The 25,883-nt window shown below is 43.6% G+C and overlaps 1 pseudogene; it reads left to right on the forward strand.

Annotated features, from left to right (window-relative positions):
- Window positions 1-25,883, forward strand: part of LOC127452690 (dynein axonemal heavy chain 5-like) — a 220,522-nt pseudogene that overhangs the window by 135,529 nt on the left and 59,110 nt on the right.

Consider the following 25,883-nt stretch of genomic DNA (forward strand, 5'->3'; position numbering starts at 1 on the left):
TCTTCTAATCTAGAATTGGTTTTCGCAATTTCCCCCTTAATGCCATCGAGTTGGGTTTTATTATCTCAATGAAATTCTCTTATTTCCTGAAGAATAATACTCAAATCAACCGTCTCTCCAGAAGGTCGGGTTGAAACTCTCTCAGGGGTTACTTGTGGGCTGTTGGAAGTGTGCCCGGTTTCATCGCCGTGTATTTCCAATGTTTGTAAATTTTTACAAACCTAGTTTCCATCCTATGCCCCCTTCACCTCATGAAAATAAATTGCATCCAATGTTAATTCAATGTTTTTTTGGGGGGGGGGAGGGTTCACAAATATTCTCCTCAGGAGCTCTCTCTCTCTGTGCTGCCATCTTGTCGATGTTTCAACCAGAAGCAAAATGAGCCGTTTCAACAGCCTGATTTAAATAAGTGCTCTTTTTCTATTAAGGAGGAAGTTTTCAGTTCTGTATCAGTATGCTTTTAAATAGTGACCTCTTATATGTCAAAAGATCAAGGAAAATTGTATTCCTCATGTCATGACCCCTTTAATTAAACCTGTCTGTTTCTTTAGAGTTTAGCATTAAATAGAGAAATCATTGAAAAAATACAGTACATTTGGTCAAATTTGCTTTCAATTCCAGCTGTGACCCAAAGAAAAGAACTGCAATCCGGAATTTTCAACTTTTCTCTCCAATAATAATAAAAAAATTTAGTGCCTGGTGTAAATTCCCTAGCACTCATTTGCATTTTTGCATAAATTTGAATATAATCAGCAATTTTGTATATAAACTTAAAACTATCTTGCAGATAAGTCACCAAGTCTGTACTGTGTGTGCTTCTACAAAATTGACACTTGCTTTATAAATGGATTGAAGCAAACACCAGTGTTCCCATTTGCAATGTATAATGAGCTTTTCTAACATATTATTAATTAGTTGATAATTGTGTGATTACTATCCTGTGACTGACTGAACCTTTGATGTTGATTTACGTCAGGACTGATCATACCTCACAAAACAGATGTTGACTTTACCAATGATTGAATAAACATCCGAATTGACTTTAAATACTGTAATTAATTTACCCAATGTTCTGATTGCCGCATGCTAAAAATAGCAGGCATCAGTATACCAGAAGTTGTTACGGTGGTGGCACTAGTTCTTGATATGCAAAAGCCGTACTTATCCCTTATGGATGCAGGTTCGAGTCTGGACTGTGTCGTGTCCCGATACCATTCCCCCTTTCTCTGCTAATAATTTCCTGTCACCTTTGTTGTTGTGACACAAGATTTTGATCCATAATGTTATGCAAGCAATTTAAAGGTGCTGTAAGTGATTTTTATTCTGTAATGCCCTTATTACCTGAAAAATATCTAAAAAATGTGTCCTAAAATCATACCTTTCTCTGTGAGAGTAATAGGCTCTTTAACCACCAAATAAGTGTCAGGGAAGTGGCCTTTCTAGAGGTCATGGTTTTTATTTTTTCTATTATTATTATTATTATTATTATTATTATTATTAGATTTATATTAACAATTGTATTTATGATCTAATTTGTATTAGAATTTTTCCACCCGTTGTCATAGAGTGCTTTTTAAGTCACTGCAAAAAGGTGGTAGAAGTGGTAGAACTGGTAGAAGTGAAGTGCATGCAAATAAATAAATAAATCCCTCAATCCACAGCCTAACCTGAAATGGTGATGAAGTCACTGTTAATACTAGCCATGTTTTGTGTGTCACTTGATCAATAATACTTACAGTATATTCCTTTAATTTAACAGAGCCTACATCCAAATTCTGACAAGAACCACATTTTCCATGTGTATAAAAGGAGCATTTCACTGTCATAGTAATATTCCTTATATTCAATAGGTCACAGTTAATGCACAAAAGAACACAAGTCCATTCTATTTTTCTTATTCATTGCATAAAGTTAATTTACAATACAATTTTATTATGAATGTGCTGACTTTGTTTATATCGCTGGTGCTTAACAGGGAATGGACTGTATAATTGGATGCAGATGAAACAATAACCGGAGAAGAACCTCAGAGTTCAGTTGTACTTGACCCAGCCCATTAGCAATTTGTGCACGCAATTTGTGTGCCTAGACCTAGTGCATGCTTGCACAAAAATAAAAAAAAATCATGGCCATACCCATTGACTTTGCATGTCTAACTTATAGCATTGTGCCGGGTTTAGCGCTAACGCTCTTAAAATATCGCAATGTTTATTATGTTGGGTCACATTGCTTGTCCATCAGGCTTGTGCACCATTCATTTCATTTTCCCGACTGCTGTAATTTACCCCAAATTCCAAGTCATGGATTGAGTAAATTTTTAAAGGCATAGTAACTATCTCAAAGTTTTGCTTGGACCCAATTGTCCATGCTCAACAGAAATGACAGAACAGCACAGTGACAGGATTATTCTTTTCTCTTACCTTCCTCTCTCCTTCCTTCTCTCTCAGACATTACTGGAGGATGCAGAGTGGTGTCGACATAAGATACAGATGGTCTCTAGTCTGATCAACAGGCTAGCAGGAGAGAAGGAGCATTAGACTAAATTAAGCAACGAGTTTGCAGCTCAGGCCAAACGTCTAGTTGGTGGGTTTTTACATAAACCCTTCAGGCAGTTTTTTTCCAGAATTTGATTTGTTGAAGTTTCAGACCTACTTTTCACTTCTTTTTACCCTTACATGACTTGGCTGTCTACTTTACAAGTGATAAGTTTTAAATTCCAGATTTGCTACAGTATGTCTATTCACCAAGAAAAGTTTTGCAGACAACATTTTGAGAATGTTTTTCTGATGTGGAAGTCATTCTTTGAAAAGAGCTGCTTGCTAAGGGCAAGGCACTGTTACTGTTTATCATACTTAGGGTTAGCGATATGAACAAACTCTTTACCCTAAGTGTTAAACTTTGCCATGTATATTGTCCCGCATAATTTAAGCTACAGAATGAGGCCTCAAATTGTGTGGCTTGTTGAGGAGATGTGTACCGGTACCATTCGTTTTTTTAAGCATTCAGACTTATGATTTATGAAAACAGTCTAAAACTCCTATACATTTTCATTGAAAAAGTTGATGAGTTGATATGATGCATATGTTAACTCTTTAGAGTAATACTATTCTCATGACCATTGAAAATAATATCACAAATATGTTGAAATATTGTTTGAGCACGGAACGTAGATCTTTAAGAATCAACTGACGTGATTATTTATCAAAATATACCACAGTCAAATCCTCTTTGAATACAAACAAGACTTTATTGCTAATGTACAACATAAAAACTAAACTAACACACAAAGACAAACATAAAAACAGGTTGGTGAGTGAGCTGTAACAGATGGTGAATGGAAATGATCTGTAACAGAGAAAATTGAACTTTATGGATCTATAGACCGTGCACTGAACCATCGATACTTCATTTAGGATACCTCGATTTGCAATCAGGTTACCGGAAGTATTTAAATAAAACACCAGCATTTTCTAGCAAAAGTCTTACTATTCTCTACTACTTGTTTTTCATTGTGTTTCATTGCATTTCGTTGCGTTGCTTTGGTTCTTTGTACACTTGTACATGGAGAACAACCAGAACTTTCTACAGACCCAGCCAAAGATGGCTGGGTCCGTAGAAATTTCTGGTTGTTGTACATCGATGTTTTTGAATGCCGGATAGTTCGGTGCTGGAATGATCAGGTGAGGCTTTGAAGCGAGGCCTCCCGCAAGGGAGACTCACGACTCCCTGTCACGTGTGTAAGTCATAAAGCAGAGAAGAGAACATTTTGAGGAGGGGTTTGACGTGTCTTTTTAAACCTTTCTGGTTGGTCACACCCAGAAGAGGCTCTAAGCCAATCAGAGGTGGCTTTTCAGATACCATGTGATCATCTCTCCATCCCTCCTTCTGATGGTGATTAATGAGTCTTTGTTCTTAACGTTTGTCAGTTTTCTCGCTCAAAAGGGAAATTTTATATAATTAAATTGGTGCAAGAGACATGACATCTGTTAACATCAACATTCTCTACATAAACAGGCAAGCATTTACATATGAAACAAGACGTACTTTCTCTTTATGGTTACTTCACTACAAATTAACATCTGAATATACATTATTATACATTGTATAACTGAGCATCATGTATGCACGAAGTCAGAATAATGCATTCTATGATTCTAACCACAGATAGGCATCATGTGATGCATCTTAGCATATTAAAATTAGGTTATGTGCATTGTGAAGTGTAGAATGATGATACAATGGAGGATTTTTATAGTGTTATAGTTCATAATATTGTAGGGCTTTACCGGTTGTTTAGATCAGTGTTACTATCAGAAATAATTAATAATTATTTCTTTAGTTATTAATTAATATTTTAATTAATTAATTGAATCTAACTCATTAAAACCTCATATGGGGCTCCAGTAAATGTAGTGTACTATGTTTAGGAGCGGGTTTGGTTATTAGCAATAATTAATAATTATCAAAGACAATTATTAATTATTAAAATCAATAGAACATTGATGAGAATCAATGTTAGCTTTTTAATCTTTTAAATCAACAATTATCAAAGATAATCATTAATTGTTAACATCGATGAAACATTAATTAAAATTAACACTAGCTTATTGATCCTTCAAATTCAACAATCATCAAAGATAATTATCAATTATCAAAAATCAATAGAATATTAATAAGGATTAACATTGATGGGGCACCACCCTGGAATCAGGGACTAATAAACAGATAGTAAAACAGTCTCAATATTAGATTATTTTCTTAGGAAAATCGACATTCGAAGAATATCGATTTTCGGGAAAAAAAACAATGAATGAAGGCTTGAATCCGAGCACTGACATCCCGTCAGCATGACACAGGCGTATGCAAAACAAACCATAACACTTCTCTTTGTAATATAAACAAAGTTTATTTATGCAGTAATATCAATTAATAATTAATACAATGCAGTCAATAAACTTCCGACTTACAACTACAAACTAAACAGTGATATGATTAGATATGGAAATAAAAATAATCCTATAACGCATAAGGTGTGTGTGTGTGTGTGTGTGTGTGTGTGTGTGTGTGGTTAGTACAAGAGAGAGAGAGAGAATTAAGTGACGGCCCTAAAGCCGATTTCGCGATCGTGGGAGAGAAAGCAGCTGTTAGTTTATCACTCAGAGACGCGGTGGATGGCTCGTAAAAGTCCCGCGTTCTTTGACTCTTTAATGGATAACTCAGTTTGCCGGTTTCACCCACGATGGCGAAAATGCACAACAGTCCAATTTGCTTGGACCACAATACACCAAAACAATTCGTGATAATTAATACCCTGAGTATTAATAATGAGCGGACATGGCGGTCCGTAAACTGTACAAGCAAAAAAAACCTTGAAACACAAGAATAGCACACTATAATATTCTATCTCTGCCCAGACGTAAACCTCTTACTTGAATCGCATGAGGACACAGGTAGAATGTTTGTCCCTCCGTTCTTTAACGCCGACCCGGTTCCTTGAAGCTCGTGTGATAACGGGAGACCGTTTCCTCGCTCTGTTGGTGGGCACGGCTGTTGATTCTTGGCAGGCTGGCGGAGAACTTAAGAAATGTCGACTTGATTGAAGATGGAAGAGAAATCTTTAATCTCTTCACTTCTGCAGGCAAACGGATGAAAATGCGGACTGCTCGGCGGTCTCCTTCGGATCCGTTAGAGTGTTTGGTTGAACACAGAGTAATCTCAACTCGTCCAGCGAGATGGAGATTGTATGGCCACAGTTTCAAGTCGGACGTTACTTCCTTGTGCCACGAGGTTGCACCTGAGAGCAGCAATGAGCTGCGTATTCACACTGCAAACAAAGTTGCTGGAAGCAAATCCCAGAAGCATTTCAGAAGTATTTCTACTCCTGATGATGTCATGGTTTGAGGTGCGTTCTGTTGTGTGCCTCATCCAATAGGAGTTGAGAGTTCGTTCCTTTAGTGAGCAAGGCTTCATGGGATTTGTAGTCTGTTTTGGACTCCCTTTGTTTGATTTTGGCACAAATTTTATCAGTATAATTTACGACTTGGAATGTGGAGGCTTGAGTTAGGTTTTTACGACTTTGTTAGGCCTGCCTTTGTCTTCTATCTGAATACATGAGGCCAACAATATATGTATATGCATTGTAAAAAACGTAAAATTGTCTTTTGAAGTGAAAAGAAAAACAAAAGTTTGTGTCCAACTAAAAACAGTTCAACGGTTCAGATCCAGTGCATGCCTGTTCAATCTCTCTGTCTTGAACAATGAGTTTTAAGCATGTGATAGGTATAACGGCTGACTGTCACATGATGGTCATTCAGTATATCATTTTAAGTGTTTGTATGTTCTGACTGAATGAACGGAACAAATGAGCTTCTTTTGATTTCTGGAAACCCCAGGCTTCCATGGTCACAATTCTTTCTCTGGAATGTGCTTGCCAGTTGTGGGGGTTTTGGGTAAATGTTGGGTTTTTCTGAACACCCTGCCTTGTTTTGTGACAGTTAAATTGGCCAGATGAAGGTCAGCTCAGACTCCTTGGCACCAGTCAGAATTCCTGGCTTCTTAATGCTTAGAGGAATTTCCTGGAATTATAGGCCATCTTGGTGTAATTCTGTCTTAATTCTTCTTAATTCTAGTCAGATCCTACAATGTTAAAAACCTCTCAGAAAACCTTAGCATTAGGACGGCAAGTTTCACACACTCACATTTACTTAGGAAAATGTGAAATTATAGTTACTCTTGTTGCTTGATCATTTCTCAATGTCTTCAATAATTACCCATATTCAGGTGATGTGCTCCTGGCCATGGCCTTCTTGTCCTACTCTGGGCCATTCAACCACCTCCTTAATTATTGGCAGAGAGAGATGAATTCTCGCAATATTCCTTTCAGGGCCAATCTGAACCTCACTGAGATATTAATAGCTGCTCCAACAGTTGGTGAATGGAACCTACAGGGGCTGCCCAATAACAACCTTTCCATCCAGAAAGGGATTATTGTCACAAAGTCTGTCAGATTTCCCCTGCTGATTGAGCCCCAGACTCAGGGAAAGATCTGGATCAAGAACAAAGAGTCAAAGAATGAGCTTCAGGTGACCACTCTTAATTTAATATCCTTTTACAGTCTTCATGACATAATTTGCAAAATGTTAAGAAGTTAAGGTAACTTCATAACAGAACTGGGGAAGCTACTTTGTATTCATAATTTAAAGTACACAATCCACAATGAAGTTACTCTTTTGAAAATGTAGCACACCACAAGCTTAGAATAAAAAGTGACTACCTTGTGGCTACTAAAGGGGAATTTTTTTAAATATATAACTATCCAATTATGTAATTTACAGTGGCAAGAAAAAGTATGTGGACCCTTTGGAATTAACTGCATTTATGTATACATTTGTCTTAAAATCTGGTTTGATCTTCATCTAAGGTACATTAATGAACAAACACAATCTGTTTAACTAATAATACAAAAATTATTGTATTGTTCTTGTACATATTGAATGGCGACACCCTGTGAACATGCAGCTGGAGTGCAGCTACTCTAACAGCTATTCTAACAGAAACAAAAGTGAAACAAACTTAACAAAATGAAGATAAAAGTGAAAATGAAAATACCACAGAAGAAAACCAGTAATGCAGTTGAGGAAGAGTTGGAGGAGATCAGAAAATCTCTGAACTTCATGTCAGATGAACTGAGCAAAGTGGTGAAACGTCTTGGTTACTGGTGTAACCTCTGTTCCCTGATGGAGGGAATGAGATGTTGTGTCGTTGTAGTGACACTAGGGGTTCGCTCTTGAGAGCCCCAATCACCTTTTCTTTATTCATAAAAGGCCAATGAAAATTGGCAAGTGGAATTTGCATGCCAGTCTCCGCCCCGGACATACGGGAATAAAAGGAGATGGCGTGCTCATTCAGAGTTGTGCTGAGGAGCTGAGAGAGAGCCATGTCAGCGGTCGGTTCAGCGCCATGGCAGGAGGGACACAATGTCTCGTTCCCTCCATCAAGGAACAGAGGTTACACCAGTAACCAAGACGTTCCCTGTCTGTCACTCACTCAATGTTGTATTTATGTAGTGACACTAGGGGTTCCTATACGAAACACCGCAGGCACTGAACCGTGTCTCGAGGTATGGAGGAGCGGACATGGGCAGGCTGCTGCATGCCTCGCAGCAAGCGCTCGACCACGTCATGACCTTCCAGCGAGTTAGGTAAGGTACGGAGACCACATCCTACAGGAGGGAGGTTAACATGTTTAGAATACCTCACATGGACTTACCGACGGGGAAGTTCACATATAGAATGATGCCACTGGGGAGGACCCTATCTATGGAGAGGGTACACAGCAATAGTGGCCGAGGCAGAGCAGAGCTCTGATGAGGGGAAACACAGGGTTCACCTGAGGGGAAGCCGAACAGTGGAAACGCATTATACGGGATTACCGAGGGGGGAATCACCACATATGGAGCACTGAGTTCAAGTACACGGGCTCACCTGAAAAGGGGCATACCACAAGTACTGGGCCTGGTGGCGTCACTCCTCCGCCGAGTTTGCCACCGAATAGTGCTTAAGGAATTAAAGAGGCGTCCAGTGTTCACCAGTTTTGGGGAGCTGTTGTGGACAAGATAGCGCTCATTATCACCTCAAAAGGGGAAAGGCACAATGCAAGCGATGCACCTGACCGGCCGCCCGGCCTACCTGTTGTTACCCCATAACACTCGGGTCGAAACCGGTTCTATGCGCAGGTTGTAGAACCTCGCAAAGGTGTAGCCCAACCCGCTGAGAGGTCAACCCGCTATATGTCTGCTAGAGCGGCGCCCCTCGCCATTGCCCAGGAGGATGCAACACCTCTGGTGGAGTGCGCCCAGACTCCCAAAGGGCACGGCAGGTCTTGTGATTGGTAAGCAGAGAAATGGCATCCATAATCCAATGGGACAACCTCTGTTTGGAGACAGCTTTCCCCTTCTGTTGCCCTCCAAAGCAGACAAAGACCTGCTCCAAGCATCTAAAGCTCTGCGTGCGGTCCAGATAGATGCGCAGGGCGCGAACCGGACACAGCAATGACAAGGCCGGATCTTCCTCCTCTGAAGGGAGCGCTCGCAGGTTCATCACCTGATCCCGGAAGGGAGTGGTGGGAACTTTGGGCACGTAACCAGCCAGGGTCTCAAGATCACGTGAGAGTATGCCGGCCCAAACTCCAGGCATTCGCTGATGACAGAGAGCACCTGCAGATCCCCCACCCTTTTGATAGAAGTGAGCGCAACCAGGAGGGCCATCTTCAGGGACAAAGTGCTGAGCTTGGCCTGCTCCATTGGCTCAAAGGGGGCTCTCTGTAAGGCAGGTAGGACCACAGAGAGATCCAGAGAGGGAATCAGGTGCGGTCTAGGGGGATTCAATCTCCTCATGCCTTTGAGGAACCTGGTGATCAGGTCGTGCTGTCGAGAGGGTCTCACATCCAGTGTATCATGATATGCTGCAATAGCCACGTACACCTTCAGGATAGAGAGAGACAGCCGTCTGTCCAGTCCCTCTTGCAGAAAGGACAACACAGACCCAACTGCGCATCTCCGTGGATCTTCCCTGCTGGAAGAACACCAATTTGCGAAGAGATGCCACTTCAGAGCATACAGCCGCCTCGTGGAGGGGTCTCTGGCCTGAGTGATCGTGTCTACCACCGCTGGTGGAAGCCCTGCTAGGTCATCCTTGTCCCGTCCAGGAGCCAGACGTGGAGATTCCAGAGGTCTGGCCGTGGGTGCTGGAGCGTGCCCTGCCCCTGAGTTAGAAGCTCCTGCCTCAGGGGAATGCGCCAGGGAGGGGCTACTGCCAGGAGCATCATGTCTGAAAACTAAGTCCGGTTGGGCCAGTATGGCACAACCATCAGGACTGTTGCCCGTCCTCCCTGACTTTGCACAACATCTGTGAAATGAGACTCACTGGGGGAAATGCGTACTTGTGCAGCCCCCGAGGCCAGCTGTGCGCCAAGGCATCCATGACGAGGGGAGCCTCGGACTGGGAGTACCAAAGGGGGCAGTGAGAGGACTCTCAGGAGGCAAACAGGTCCACCTGTGCCTCTCTGAATCTCTCCCAAATCAGCTGGACTGTGCGGGGGTAGAGTCTCCACTCTCCGTGGAGCGTTACCTGCTGTGAGAGCATGTCCGCTGTACGGTTGAGGATGCCTGGGAGGTGAGTGGCTCACAGAGACTTCAATGTCTGCTGACTACAAACGAGGAGGCAGCAGGCGATTTGCGACATGTGGCGTGAGCATATCGGTTTATGTACGCCACAGTCACTGTGTTGTCCATCCGGATCAAAACGTGCTTGCCCTGAATCAATGGCCGAAGCCTCCGCAGGGCCAGTGATACTGCCAGCAACTCTAGGCAGTTGAAGTGCCATTGCAGGTGGGGCCCTGTCCAGAGCCCCGATACTGCCTGCCCATTGCACACAGCACCCCAGCCCGAATTTGAGGCATTTGTCGTGACCACGATGTGTCTCAAGACCTGCTCTAAGGGAACCCCTGCCCATAGAAATGGCAGGTCTGACCAAGGACTGAAAGTTTGATGGCACCGAGGCACGATAGTCACGCGCTAGGTGCCATGGCACCATGCCCACCTCGGGACTCGAGTCTGTAGCCAGTGCTGGAGTGGTCTCATATGCATCAACCCGAGGGGGAGCACGGCCGCCGAGGATGCCATATGCCCCAGGAGCCTCTGAAATTGTTTCACCGGGAGCGCTACCTTCTGTGTGAAGGTTTTCAGGCAGGCCTCATTCGTAAGGCGTGCAATCAGGGTGACCGAGTCCAACTCCATACCGAGAAAAGAGATGCTCTGCGCTGGGGAGATCTTGCTCTTTTCCCAGTTGACCTGAAGCCCCAGTCGGTCGAGGTGCCGAAGCACAAGGTCCCTGTGTGCACACAATAGATCTTGCGAGTGAGCTAGGATCAGCTGGTCGTCGAGATAATTGAGAATGCGAATGCCCTTCTCCCTCAATGGGGCCAGGGCAGCCTCTGTGACTTTGGTAAAGACGCAAGGAGATGGAGAGATCGAAAGGGAGGACCTTGTACCGGTATGCTCGTCCCTTGAAGGCAAACTGAAGAAAGAGTCTGTGTCGAGGAAGGATCGATATGTGAAAGTATGCATCCTTCAGGTCGATGGCCGCGAACCAATCATGGTGTCATACAGATGTCAGGATGCGCTTCTGCATCAACATCTTGAACGGAAGGCTCTGTTCAAGGCATGCAGATCCAGGATTGGGCACAACCCCCAACCCCCCCCCCCCGGGCACAATGAAATAAGGGCTGTAAAAGCACTTGTGCGACTCAGCAAAGGGGACAGGTTCTATCGCTCCCTTCGCCAGAAGGGTGGAGACCTCCACCTGAAAGACCGAGGCATCCTCGCCTCACTCAGCGGTGGAGAGGACGCCACTGAACCTGGGCGACCATCTGGCGAACTGGATCGCGTAGCCAAGCCGGATCGTCCTGATGGGCCATCGCGACGGGTTGAAAAGTGCTAACCAGGCTTCCAGCCTTTGCGCTAACGGCACCAGAGGGACAATTGGATTTATCATGCCCGAGTGTTTCACAGCAGGGCAGAGCATATGCCCCACCAGGAGGATTGTCCAGGGGAAGCGTGCTGCTCCGCGAGCCTGCAACATTGACTGGTGGCTGGGGCGGGCGAGCGGCCCCAAGAATCACCATACTTACCTGTTTGACGGAAAACAAGGGAACACGAGATACTCACATCCGGCTCGCTGACTGTCGCAGGTGCAAGGGCCGGAGGGACTGAGCATTGAAGATCCCATGGGAATAAGGAAACCGCTCTTTTATTGACAATTTGGGTGCCGTAGGCCAGAAGGCATCCGGAGATGTTGGGATACCCACCTCATGCTGACCCAGGGGCGGGAGTGGGGCCCGTGTGCAGACCTGGGTCAGAGTCGTCAATGAGAGCTGCCTCATCCTTGGGTCGCCCATCTCAGGACTGCCTCGAAGCCTGTACGGGGTTCTTGGCAGCCGGCTGGCGGGCAGGCGGTGCCACCTTCCTGTGGGAGGATCTTCTTCTCAAAGACTGGCTTATGGGCGCCGATGGTGGGGGAGCCGGTGCTGGCACCACAGGAGGACGGCCCTGGCGAGAGGCAGACGTGGTGCGGGACTTTGGAGGTGGCCGAGACACGGCGTGGCAGGATGTGTTTGATGGCCTCCGTCTGCTTCTTTACCGTCGAAAACTGGTGAGCGAAATCCTCGACAGTGTCGCCAAAGAGCCCCCCTTGGGAGATGAGCGCATCGAGAAAGCGGACTTTCTCAGCGTCACGCATCTCTGCAAGGTTGAGCCACAGGTGCCGCTCTTGGACCACCAAGGTGGACATCGTCCTGCCCAGGGCATGTGCCGTGACTTTTGTCGCCCGTAGAGTAAGTTCGGTCACGGTACGCAGTTCCTGCATAAGCCCTGGGTCGGTCCTACCCTCATGCAGATCTTTGAGCGCCTTGGCCTGGTGGACCTGCAGGATGGCCATGGCATGCAGAGTGGAAGCAGCCTGACCCGCAGCGTTGTAGGCCTTCATCATGAGTAACGATGAAAACGTATACGCCTTAGAATGGAGCCTTGGTTGGTTCCTACAGGTGGTTGCGCCCTGCGGGCATAAATGCACTGCAATGGCGCACTCTACCTGGGGAAGCTTGACATATCCCTTAGCCACTCCGTGTTGAGGGTAGTTAGGGTGGACAAGCCGGCGAAGCATGTACGGGCAGAGAAAGGTGCCTTCCACGACTTCGCGAGCTCCTCGTGCACTTCCGGGAAGAAAAGCCCAGAAACCAATCATATAGCCACGAACGCTCAGGACAGGGCGGAGGGTCCCACTCCAACCCGATGTTCACAGTCGCCCGGGCAAGCACGGCTGCCAACTCAGCATCCGCCTCATCCTGAGCTCTACCACCCAAGAGCAGGAGCTCAGAAGATTCGTCCACTTCCGAAAGCAGAAGCCCACCCTCCGATGCTGCAACCGATAACTCATCCTCATCATGAGCCCAGAACGAGATATTAAATCCACCCTGAGGCAGACTGCCTACCTTGCTCGTGAACTCTACCAGGCAGAACGAGCGTGCTGGGGACTGGGATGTACTCTTTTGGAATATACTCTTTTAACACCTGTGGACTCAGCCGCTGAAGCACCCAAGGGAAGCACAACACTCGACCATGCGAAGACGACTGCTGAAATGCACCATAAATTCCTGCAGCAAGGAATAAGGTGACGGGACAAACACACACACACACACACACACACACACATGTGCTCGGCTCCAAAGAACAAGTCTGAATGAGTGGTGCACGCCATCTCCTTTTATACCCGTATGTCCGGAGTGGAGAGTGGCATGCAAATTCCACTTGCCAATTTTCATTGGCCTTTTCTGAATAAAGCAAAGGTGATTGGGGCTCTCAGAGCGAACCCCTAGTGTCACTACATCGACACAACATTGAGTGAGTGACAGACAGGGAACAACAAGTTATGCTACTTGATTTGATGGATGAAGTCAAACAACTGAAGAACCTTGTTAAAGAGAAGGATAAGAAAATTAATGGCCTAGACTAGAGTGAAGAATTGATGATTTGGAACAATACACAAGAATGGAGGATTGAATCATAAGCGGACTGGATACTACACACTGAACTTATGTCAGGACTATGGCTGGAGGTAAAGACAGGGAGTAAGCCCCAATTGAGAAACGACATATGCTGGAAAGACAAGTAATAAAGATCTTTAAAAGTAAGAACATGTAAATTCAGAGTAACATCATTGCAGCTTGCCATACCCTTCCCCGTGCGGGGGGATTTCTTCTGAAGTCCACTATCATCTCCACTGTTTTGAGCTTGTTCAGCTCAAGGTTGCTGTGACCGCACCAGACAGCCAGCTGTTCAAACTTCAGTCTGTATGCAGACTTGTTACCGTCGCGGATGAGGCCAATGACTGTGGTGTCGTCTGCAAACTTCAGGAGCTTGACAGAGAGGTCCTTTGCAGTGCAGTCATTCGTGTACAGGGAGAAGAGCAGTGGAGAGAGAATGCATCCCTAACAGTGCTAATAGTGAGGGTTCTACTATAAAAACACATGACAGATTTTGAATAGGACTATTCGTTCCCATTCATAGACATTGATGATGATGAGTTGGTGGACACTGGCAAGGATTGTGTGGGCAAGGTTGGGGAGTAATGAAATACAAGTAACGGGAATACGTATTTAAAATACAAAATATAAGTAACTGTATTCCACTACATTTACAATTTATATCATTGGTATTTAGAATACAGTTACATTCAAAAAGTATTTTAACTACTGAAGAGATTACTTTGCATTTTATTGTCATTTGTTTCATTTAATATTTAGTCCTTTCAGATGGAAAACATGCGATGATGCGATCCAAACTGCATTTGAAAAGTAGTGAAATGCTTTCTTATGATGTGTTACATTCATACAAGCAGACAGAGAAGTTTGAAGTAAGTTTGGAGCACAAGAAATAGAAATAAACCTTGTGTAAATTGTCAGCTTTATGCTAAGTTAAAATGCTATTTCTAGCCATTTTACATGCACATGTTACCAGGCACGATCATATTTTTTATCTAGAAAATTCACGTTACATCACAATTTCTTTTTTTCTAGTAAGACCTTAGATATTAGGGCAAATCTTATTCTTGATAATAATTGTTGTATTGTTTTCCTGTAAAAATATCTAAAAATCCTTAAAACAAGATCAATTTGATTTATCTTGTTTTAGAAACAACATTGCATAAGATATTTAGGTTTTTCAGAGTATGTATTTTGAACATGTGTATTTTGTCTTACTGAACTGGAAGAGTTTTTAATAGTCAAAACAAGTGAAAAAATCTACCAGTGCTGAAGAAGTAATCCAAAGTATTTAGAATATGTTACTGACCTTGTGTAATCTAACAAAATACATTACAAATTACATTTTACAGCATGTATTCTGTAATATGTAGTGGAATACATTTCAAAAGTAACCCTCCCAACCCTGTGTGTGGGTGATCATTTACATAGACTTTATAGTAAGTATGAAAATTTCAACTTTAAAACTTTTGACCACACAGACCACAAAATGTATAAAATTGAAAATTATATTGACCCGGAAAAAACATTTACAATAATATCAACAAAAATTGTGAGTACTACACAGATGAACAATTCAACAGGAATGTGAAAATGGAAGGGGCTTTATTAATAATACACTTCAACAGTAGAAGCCTCTATAGAAACATCTCTAAAATCAAGGATTATTTGTGTCAATTCAATAAGTTTAATGTAACCACTGTAACTGAGACTTGGCTTGATAATGAGAAAATGTATGATGTAGAACTGGAAGGATATGAGTTCTTTACAATAAATAGATTAACAAAAAAAGGAGGAAGAGTTGCTCTGTATGTTGATACAGCTTTAAGATGCAGCATGGTTAAATGTATGTCAAACACCATAGAAAATATTTTGGAATGTATAACTATAGAAATTGATGTAAAAAAATAAATAAAATAATATATATATATATATATATATATATATATATATATATATACACTACCGGTCAAATGTTTTGAAACACTTGACCGAAATGTTTCCCATGATCTTAAAAATCTTTTGATCTGAAGGCATATGCTTAAATGTTTGAAATTAGTTTTGTAGACAAAAATATAATTGTGCCACCATATTAATTTATTTAATTATAAAACTAAAATGTAATAAAAAAAAAAAATTAAAAAAAAAGTTTTTGAAATTGATGACTTGGACCAAAGAATAAAGAAAAGCAGCCAATAAGTACCCAACATAGATGGGAACTACTTCAATATTGTTTAAAAATCATCCCAGGGTGATACCTCAAGAAGTTGGTTGAGAAAATGTCAAGAGTAAATGTCTGCAAATTCTAGGTAAAGTGTGACTACTTTGAAGATGCTACAATATAACACAGTTTTGATTTATTTTGGATTTTGTTTAGTCACAACATAATTCCCATAGTTCCATTTATGTTATTCCATAGTTTTAATGACTTTACTATTATTCTAAAATGTGAAAAGAATTATAATATTATATATAATTATATATATTTTATATATATATAATTATTAGCTGTGTATATAGAACACCAGGAACCTGCCTTGATACATTTATGAATAAATTAGCTGGTATGTTTGACAAATTGAATGACAAAAAGATTTGTTGGTGGTGAATTTAATATCAACTTGTTAAACCCATGGGGACACAAAAGGACAACAGACTTTATTGATACAATGTACAGCACCAGCCTATTCCCTGTTATTATAAAACCAAGTAGAATAACAACAGACATGGCTACATTGATAGACAACATATTCACACATAAAATTGAAAGCAGAATAGTATGTGGATTACTTATAAATGACATAAGTGACCACCTTCCTGTTTTTGTATTTTTCAGAATTTCTTTAAGATAAAAAATGAAAATAAGTTAAATATTTGTAAAATGATTCGACACAGAACATCAGAAGCTATCGCTGCCCTGAAGGTGGACCTAATGAAACAAAATTGGAATGAGGTTTATGCTAATGATGATCCTAACAGAGCCTATGAGGCTTTTTTGTTCATATTAACTGTGCAATATGAAAAAAAAAAAAAACTGTCCGTTAAAAAACGTATATGGAAGCACAATTATGTGGAAAAGCCATGGATTACCAAGGGGACCTTGAGTAATCTAACGGAATACGTTACAAATGACATTTTACAGCATGTATTCTGTAATCTGTAGTGGAATACATTTCAAAAGTAACTCTCCCAACTCTGCTTGTGGTGTTCCACAAGGTTCAGCGCTAGGCCCCTAACTGTTTATACTATATAGAAATGACATATGTAAAGTGTCAAAATTCCTAAAATTTGTTCTATTTGCTGATGACACTAATTTATATTGCTCCGGGAAAAGTTTGGAACAGCTTCTGAATACATAGGAAAGGGAATTGGAAGTCTTATAGAAATGGTTTGATATTAACAAGTTATCATTGAATCTAAGTAAAACAAGTTTATAATATTTGGTAATCGGCAAATCAATAATCAAGTTAAAATTATGATCAATGATGTTTAAATAGAAAGAGTGTATGAAAATAAATTTCTGGGCGTGATAATTGATAGTATATTATGTTGGAAACAATATTATATAAATCTAAAGATATCTTGAATCAGAAGTCACTATATATACTGTATTGCTCTCTCATAGTTCCATACATTACTTACTGTGTAGAGGTATGGGGAAACATACAAAACTAACACTAATCCAATTTTCAGGCTATGGAAGAGAGCTATAAGAATTGTAAATCGATCAGATTGTTATTATTTATTAAATTACATGCTTTAAAATTTTGTGAACTGTTGATCTTAAAACTGCACAGACATTGTACAAAGCACAAAATAATTTACTTCCTATATGTATTCAGAGGTTGTTTGAAATAAGAGAGAGCCGGTATAAACTTAGGGGAATATGTGTTTAAAAAAAACAAGGGTAAGGGCAAACATAAAAAATAAATGTATAACTGTCAAAGGGGTAAACTTGTGGAATAGTTGCGACAAGAAATTAAGAATGTGTTGTTCACTTTGCAAATTCCAAAAAAAAATTTTTTTTAAAGGTGGTAAACAAATATATAACTGAGATATGATAATTATTGTGTATGAATTATTTGGAAAAAAAAATTTGCTACTATTTTGTCTTTGTATAGTCTAAATATAGTGGTTAAAGGGATGCCTATTTGGATATGTTATGCAAAAATGGTAGGCATAATAAGCCAAATCTTCAGCCTACACCTTTTCGGTCAATATTCTTTTTTTCCTTTTAAATATAATACTTTATTGTTAGTAATTTCTATGTGCATTAATTTTGGAAAATGTATAATAAGGACCAAAATAAACAAATAAACAAACAAACAAACATCACTCAAACATTCAAAGTGTATGTGAACCCCTAGGCTAATGACGTCAACAAAAGCTAATTAGAGTCAGAAGTTGGCAAAACTGCCATCCAATTAATGAAACTCGACTGGAGGTGTGGGTTAGAGCTACTTTGACTTATTAAAAGCACTCAAACATTTTGAGTTTTTCACAAAAAGAATCTGCTGACGTGGATCATGCCTCGCAAAAAAAGAGATCGTCATGGTTACTTGTGTAACCTCCATTCCCTGATGGAGGGAACGAGACGTTGTGTCAATGTAGTGACACTAGGGGTCACTCTTGGGAGCCCGAGACACCTCTGGTCTTTGATAAAAGGCCAATAAAAATTGGTGAGTGGTATTTGCATGCCACCCCCCCGGACATACGGGTATAAACGGAGCTGGTATGCAACCACTCATTCAGGTTTTATGCTGAGGAGCCGATATAAGGTCCGGCCATTTCAGTGGGTAGTTCAGCGTTGTGGCAGGAGGGACACAACGTCTTGTTCCCTCCATCAGGGAACAGAGGTTACACAAGTAACCATGACGTTCCCTATCTGTCACTCACTCGATGTTGTGTTGATGTAGTGACACTAGGGGTCCCTATATGAAACGCAAAAATTGGCTGAACTGTGTTACGTGAACTGTCGGTGTGTGGTGGGCAGACTACTGTGTGCCTCATAGCCAGTACACCAGGTCGACACATAACCTCCCCCAATGAGTTATGAGTGTCGAACGGCCCTTTTTGGGATAAGTCGACTACCCAAAAGATAGAGACAGGCTTATCCCAGTCGTGGCCTCTTTTCCTCTTCTTTTTTCCCACTCCCTAAAAAAGAAGGGGGTTCCAGATGGTGCCACGTCCTTGAGAAAGAAGATCCTTCCTCAGGGGAATTCACCGGGGAGGGGGGGGGGAGGGGGGGCTGTCACGAGGAGCGTGAGGTCCGAGAACCACGTCTGGGCGGGCCAGTAGGATGCTACCAGGACGACCTGCTCCTCGTCCTCCCTGACCTTGCACAGGGTCTGTGCAACTAGGCTCACTGGGGAAAATGCATATTTGCACATGCCAGGGGACCAGCTGTGTGCCAGCACGTTTATGCCGAGGGGGACCTCGGTCAGGGTGTACCAGAGCGGGCAGTGGGGAGGATTCTTGGGAGGCGAACAGGTGCACCTGTGCCTGTCGAATCGACTCAAAATCAGCTGGACCACCTGAGGGTGGAGTCTCCACTCTCCCCTGAGGGTAACCTGTCGTGACAGCGTGTCCGCTGTAGTGTTGAGGTTGCCCGGGATTTGAGTGGCTTGCAGCGACTTGAAGTGCTGCTGACTCCAGAGGAGGAGACGGCGGGCGAGTTGCGACATACAACGAGAGCGCAGACTGCCTTGGCGGTTGACATATGCTACCGTTGTCATGTTGTCTGTCTGAACTAACATGTGCTTGCCCTGGATCAACGGCCGAAACCTCCACAGGGCGAGCAGAATTGCCAACAACTCGAGGCAGTTGATGTGCCAATGCAGTCGCGGACCCGTCCAGAAGCCGGCGGCTGCATGCCCGTTGCAACAGCCCGTAGAAATGAGAGGTCGGTCCAAGGGTTGAAAAGACGGTGACAGACCAGCGTGATGACCACGCGATGTGTCCCGTGGCGCCATGCCCATCTCGGGACTCAAGTCTGGAGCCAGTGCTGAAGCGACCTCATATGCATCAACCCGAGCAGGGTGGCCACCACCGAGGATGCCATATGCCCCAGGAGCCTCTGAAAATGTTTCAGTGGAACCGCTGTTTTCTGTTTGAACACCTTCAAACAGACCAACACCGACTGGGTGCACTTGTTCGTAAGGCGCGGCGTCAAGGAGACTGAGTCCAACTCAAAACCGAGAAAAGAGATGCTCTGAACTGGAAGGAGCTTACTCTTTTCCCAGTTTACCCGAAGCCCTAGTCGGCTGAGGTGTGAGAGCACCAGGTCCCTGTGTGCGCACAACATGTCTCGAGAATGAGCTAGGATTAGCCAGTTGTCGAGATCGTTGAGAATGCGAATGCCCACCTTCCTTAACGGGGCAAGAGCAGCCTCTGTGACCTTCGTAAAGACGCGAGGAGACAGGGACAGGCCGAAAGGGAGGACTTTGTACTGATACGCCTGACTCTCGAACGCAAACCACAGGAAGTGTCTGTGTCGAGGAAGGATCGAGACGTGGAAGTACGCATCCTTCAGGTCTACCGCCGCGAACCAATCTTGATGCCGGACGCTCACCAGAATGCGTTATTGTGTCAGCATCTTGAATGGGAGTCTGTGTAAAGCCTAGTTCAGTACTCACAGGTCCAAGATTGGCCACAACCCACCGCCTTTTTTCGGTACGATGAAGTAGGGGCTGTAAAACCCCTTTTTCATTTCGGCTGGAGGGACAGGTTCTATTGCGCCCTTCCATAGGAGGGTGGTGATCTCTGCGCAAGGTAGCAGCGTTTTCGTCCTTCACCAAGGTGAAGTGGACACCGCTGAACCTGGGCGGACGCCCGGCGAAGTGAATCGCGTAGCCGAGTCGGACGGTCCGGACCAGCCATCGCGACGGATTGGAAAGCGCAAGCCATGCATCCAAGTTCCGTGCAAGGGGGACCAAAGGGACAACATCATCGGACATGCCGGCAGGTGGGGCCTCGCGGCGGGGCGGAGCTCAAGGTGCCACACCACGTCATGGCCGTGCTGAGTCTAAGGACATCGAAGCACTTACCTGGCTCCTTGTGACCACCCCCGGAACAGCCTGGGACGGGGGAGGAAGAGGCCTGTCCTCGTGACCCGTGGAGACTGTCACATCGGGGGCGGATTTGTGCCACAACTGGGCGCTCAGGGGCGGGAGACCACCGCTGGAGTGCCAAACATGCCAAATAGAGTGGTGGACAGTGGTCGTGATGACGGCCTTGCACACCGGATATGTGACCCAGGGAACAAGGAAACCGCTCTTGCTGAACTCTTGAGTACTGCAGCCACTTGGGCATGCAGCACAATTAAATGCAAAAGGTAACAAAAAGATGGAGAGATCTGCTTACCAGCTCCAGAGCAGCGGGTTTCGTCATCCCTGGGTCGCCCGTCTCAAGGGTGCTTTGAAGCCTTTCACGGGTTCTGGGCGGCCGCGAGACGGGTGGCGTCTGCTTCCTGCGGTGGGCTCCATGCCGGGGCCGGGCCGAAGGGGCGGGCTGCAGCGGAGCCGGTGCAGTCACCACAGGGGGACGCCCTTGGCGATGAGTAGACGGGGTGCGGGATCTTGAGCCGCGCCGGGGCAGGATATGCCGGCTAGCATCCGTCTACTGCTCCACCATCGAGAACTGCTGGGCAAAGTCCTTGACGGTGTTGCTGAATAGGCCAGCCTGGGAGATGGGGGCAGCAAGGAATCGTGTCCTGTCGGCCTCACCCATCTCGACCAGGTTGAGCCAAAGTTGGCGCTCCCGGACCACTAATGTGGACATCGTCCGCCCGAGAGACTGCGCCGTGACCTCCATCGCTCGGAGAGTGAGGTCGGTCGCAGTGCGCAGTTCCTGCATCAATCCCGGGGCGGAACTATCCTCGTGCAGTTCCTTTAGCGCCTTGGCGGACTTGCAGGAGAGCCATGGGGTGCAGGGCGGAGGTGGCTTCTTCAGCGGCACCATAGGCCTTGGCCGTCAGAGACGACGTAAACCTACAGGCCTTGGACAGGGGCTTTGGGCACCCGCGCCAGTTGGCGGTGCTCTGCGGGCATAGGTGCACCGCAAGCACCTTTATCCACCGGGGATTGCTGAATAGCCCTTGGCCACCCCACCATCGAGGGTAGTGAGGACGGGGAAGCTGAAAAGATCGGGACCGGGCAGTAAAAAGTGCCTCCCACAACCTTGTCAGCTCTTCATGTGTTTCCGGGAAGAAAGGAACGGGGCACCCAGGGGCTTTCTCTGCATTGCACCAGTGTAGAGGGGGGAGAAGCCACTGAAATGCGCCGTCAGATCCAGCAGAGGTGAGTGAACAGTCATGGGAATCCATCTCAGTGAGCATGACCTATCGGCTCCGAAGAGAAAATCTGAATGAATGGTTGCATACCAGCTCCTTTTATACCCGTATGTCCGGGGGAGTGGCATGCAAATACCACTCGCCAATTTTCATTGGCCTTTTATCAAAGACCAGAGGGCTCCCAAGAGTGACTCCTAGTGTCACTTCATCGACACAACGTCAAGTGAGTGACAGAGTGATGGGGGCGGGGTGGGACGTGGCTTTGAGCGGTGCCACGAGCACAGGAACCAATCATCGAACCGCCAGGGTTCAGGGAAGAGCAGAGGGTTCCACTCTAGCCGATGCTCCTGGCTGCCCGGGAAAGCATGTCGTCATCTCTGCGTCAGCCTGTGATTGGGCAATCGTCCCCGAAGGGAGGAGCCCAGCTGAGGCTTCCGACTGAACGAGCCCACTCTCCGATGCTGCGCTCGAGAGCTCATCACTTTCGCGGGCTCCGAATAAGAGGTCGAACTCGCCGTGAGACGAGCCGGGGGACTCATCCGGAAGCCCGATCGGGGCAGACGAGCATGCTGGGGAATGGGAGGTCCGCGGGGGGATACCCGGCGGAGGCGGCCCCATTGGGGTCCCCAAATCGCCCCCAGTGCTAGCCACGCTGGCCTCATACCCATGGGTAAAATGACCGAGGCGGGGAGCCTCTGGGGTGGCTTGCTTTCTTACAAAGGCGAGCCACGACCGCATCGTTGCCATGGACATGTCCTCGCAATGAGAACATGACCATCCACGAATGCTGTCTCCACGTGAGCAGTGCCCAGTCACGAAAGACAGTGATCGTGACTGCCAGAAGGCGAGAGATAACGAGCGCAACTAGGAATAACACACAATCGGAAAAGCATCTTTAGAAAGACGCGTCTTTAAAAAGACGTTCCATGTGTGCCGCTCTTTTAGAGAAATATACTCTTTTAGAGAAATATACTCTTTTATTTCTGTCGAAGCACCCAGGGGCTTTCTCTGCATTGCACCAGTGCAGAGGGGGGAGAAGCCGCTGAAATGCGGCGTCAGATCCAGCAGAGGTGAGTGAACAGTCATGGGAATTCATCTCAGTGAGCATCGACACAACGTCGAGTGAGTGACAGATAGGGAACTCAGAAGACCTATGATCAGGAATTGTTGCTTTGCATAAAGCTGGAAAGGGTTACAAAATTATCTCGAAGAGCTTAGATATTCATCTGTCCACAGTGAGACAAATTGCCTATAAATGGAGACAATTTAGAACTGTGGCTACTCTGCCTAAAAGTAACTGTCCAGCCAAGATGTCAAAGGGCACACCGCAGAATGTTCAGTGAGGTGAAAAAGAACCCTTGAGTAACAGCTGAAGACTTGAAGGAAACATTGGAACTGGTTAACATCTCTGTTCATGAGTCTACTATATGGAAAACATTAAACAGGCATGATGTCCATGGCAGGACACCACGAAGAAAGCCGCTGCTTTCCAACAAAGACTGTGTACCTGAAGTTTGCCAAAGACCACCTTGACACTCCACAACACTACTGGGAAAACGAACACGCAGCACTACGTATGGCATAAAAATGGCAATGCATACCAACATGAAAACATCATCCCAAAGGTGAAGTACGATGGAGGGAGAATCATGATTTGGGGCTGTTTTGCTGCTTCCAGGCTTGAACTGTTGCCATCATCAAGGGAAAAATGATTCCCAAGTTTATCAAGATATCCTACATGATAATGTCAGGGTGGCTGTGTGCCAAATGAAGCTCAGAAGAATTTGGGTGATGCAGCAGGGCAACGAACTTAAACATAGAAGTAAATCCACTACAGAATGGCTTAAAAACAAATTAGTACAGGACCCCTGTACTAATGAACAATCTCAATTAGCTTGACAGAATTAAAATTGAAGAACTCGCTCGGTTGTAATGCTTTGTGCGCAAAGTAACGTGAAAAAAAAGAAAAAGCTGTGACATATTTTGTTTTTGTCACTCTACACTGCATTGTGTTGGAAAAAGTAGCCCATTACTGGAGATGCTTCACTGTTTTGAAAACAGCTGAACTGTCCCGATATTGTACAGAAAAATGTAGCTAAGTTAGTATTACTGCTACTCTAGGCCTCTACAGATTTGAAACTTCTTTGCTTCTGCACAAATATTTATATTCTTGGGAATCATGTTTAGTTCTAATAAGGAATGCAAAGCTTGCATTCATTCATGGTTCTTGAAGAGGTCAGGCGTCCTTAGAAGCATGCCCTAACAAATTACCTCATCCTAAGGTAATAGTTTTCCCCAGTAGAAGAATCAGTAATAAGATCTCGCTGTTTTCACAGATCACCTCACTGAATAACAAATACTTTAGAAACCACCTAGAGGACAGTTTATCTCTAGGCAAAGAGATAAACTGATTGAGGATGTTGGGGAGGAATTGGATCCTGCCCTGACAATGTCCTGGAGAAGAATTTCATAAAGATGGGAACCACATATAAGGTATTGTGAGCAGTGCTTGAAGTGGAAGAAAAAAAGTGCATGTACTCTACTTGTTAGCATTAAACTAGATTTATACTCTGAGACTGTTTTTGTTCGCAACATACACTACCGGTCAAAAGTTTTGAAACATTTAACTGAAATGTTTCTCATGATCTTAAAAATCTTTTGATCTGAAGGCGTATGCTTAAATGTTTGAAATTAGTTTTGTAGACAAAAATATAATTGTGCCACCATATTAATTTATTTCATTATAAAACTAAAATGTAATTAAAAAAAATAAAGTTTTTGAAATTTATGTCTTGGACCAAATAGTAAAGAAAAGCAGCCAATAAGTGCCCAACATAGATGTGAACTCCTTCAATACTGTTTAAAAATCATCCCAGGGTGATACCTCAAGAAGTTGGTTGAGAAAATGTCAAGAGTACATGTCTGCAAATTCTAGGCAAAGGGTGACTAATTTGATGATGCTAAAATATAACACAGTTTTGATTTATTTTGGATTTTTAGTCCAAAATAATTCCCAATAATTCCCATAATTCCCAAAGTTCCATTTATGTTATTCCATAGTTTTGATAACTTTACTATGATTCTAAATGTGAAAATAAATAAATAAATAAATAAATTATAATTAAGAATGAGTAAGTGTTTCAAAACTTTTGACTGGTGGTGTATGTTTATTTCAAAGTACATAAATAATCATGGGGATGTATAATCTGAACTGGGGCCAGAGTTTATCTGTATTTATCTTACCTAACACTTTTATTGTAACTAACATTTTAACATGTAAAAACAAAACGGTTAATAGTGTGTTTATTTACATTAAATTAGTATTTAATTGCGTTAAAAGAGGTATTTAAATAAAATTTTCAAGGTCTGGCCGTAAATTCCTTCTTAAGATCTGGCCAAAGAATAAATATAACCTTACATCCTCAACTAACAAATAGGTTTTGATTAGCTTTACCTTGAAAATAAAAACATACAAAATAGGGTTATTGTTTATGAAAACTGAGAAAGAATATGTAGATCTGCTAAAGTGTGTATCTTTGTCAATATCAACACACATAAGAGAACAATGGCAATCTAATGTAGAACTGTCTTTTTACACAAAATAAATGTAGCCTAAAACTGAAAAAGAGTATTATGTCTGTTTTTCCTTTTTAAAATTAGTATTATCCTCCCATTCAATTAGGTCAAAATTTGCCTTCCTTATCCTGCACACATTCATTTGCACACAGGAGCCACACACTTGTGCAGATGATAATCATAAGAAACGGTTAACAAACTGAATGATGTAGAATTAAACACTGTCAGGATTGTGCATAGGCAAGTTCAATAACAATTCACATAATCTTTTTACGAGCACTACAGAAAATAATTGAGAATAAAATGCACATTTTCTTGTGTATTTTCTTTGAAGGTTCGGTTTTCATCATCGTTTTGCCTTTTGTGAAAAAAGGTTTTGCATATAAGCTGACATCATTTCTGCAACACCTTTTTTTTTTTA

This window comes from Myxocyprinus asiaticus, chromosome 15, assembly GCF_019703515.2.
Source record: "Myxocyprinus asiaticus isolate MX2 ecotype Aquarium Trade chromosome 15, UBuf_Myxa_2, whole genome shotgun sequence".
NCBI lineage: Eukaryota > Metazoa > Chordata > Actinopteri > Cypriniformes > Catostomidae > Myxocyprinus > Myxocyprinus asiaticus.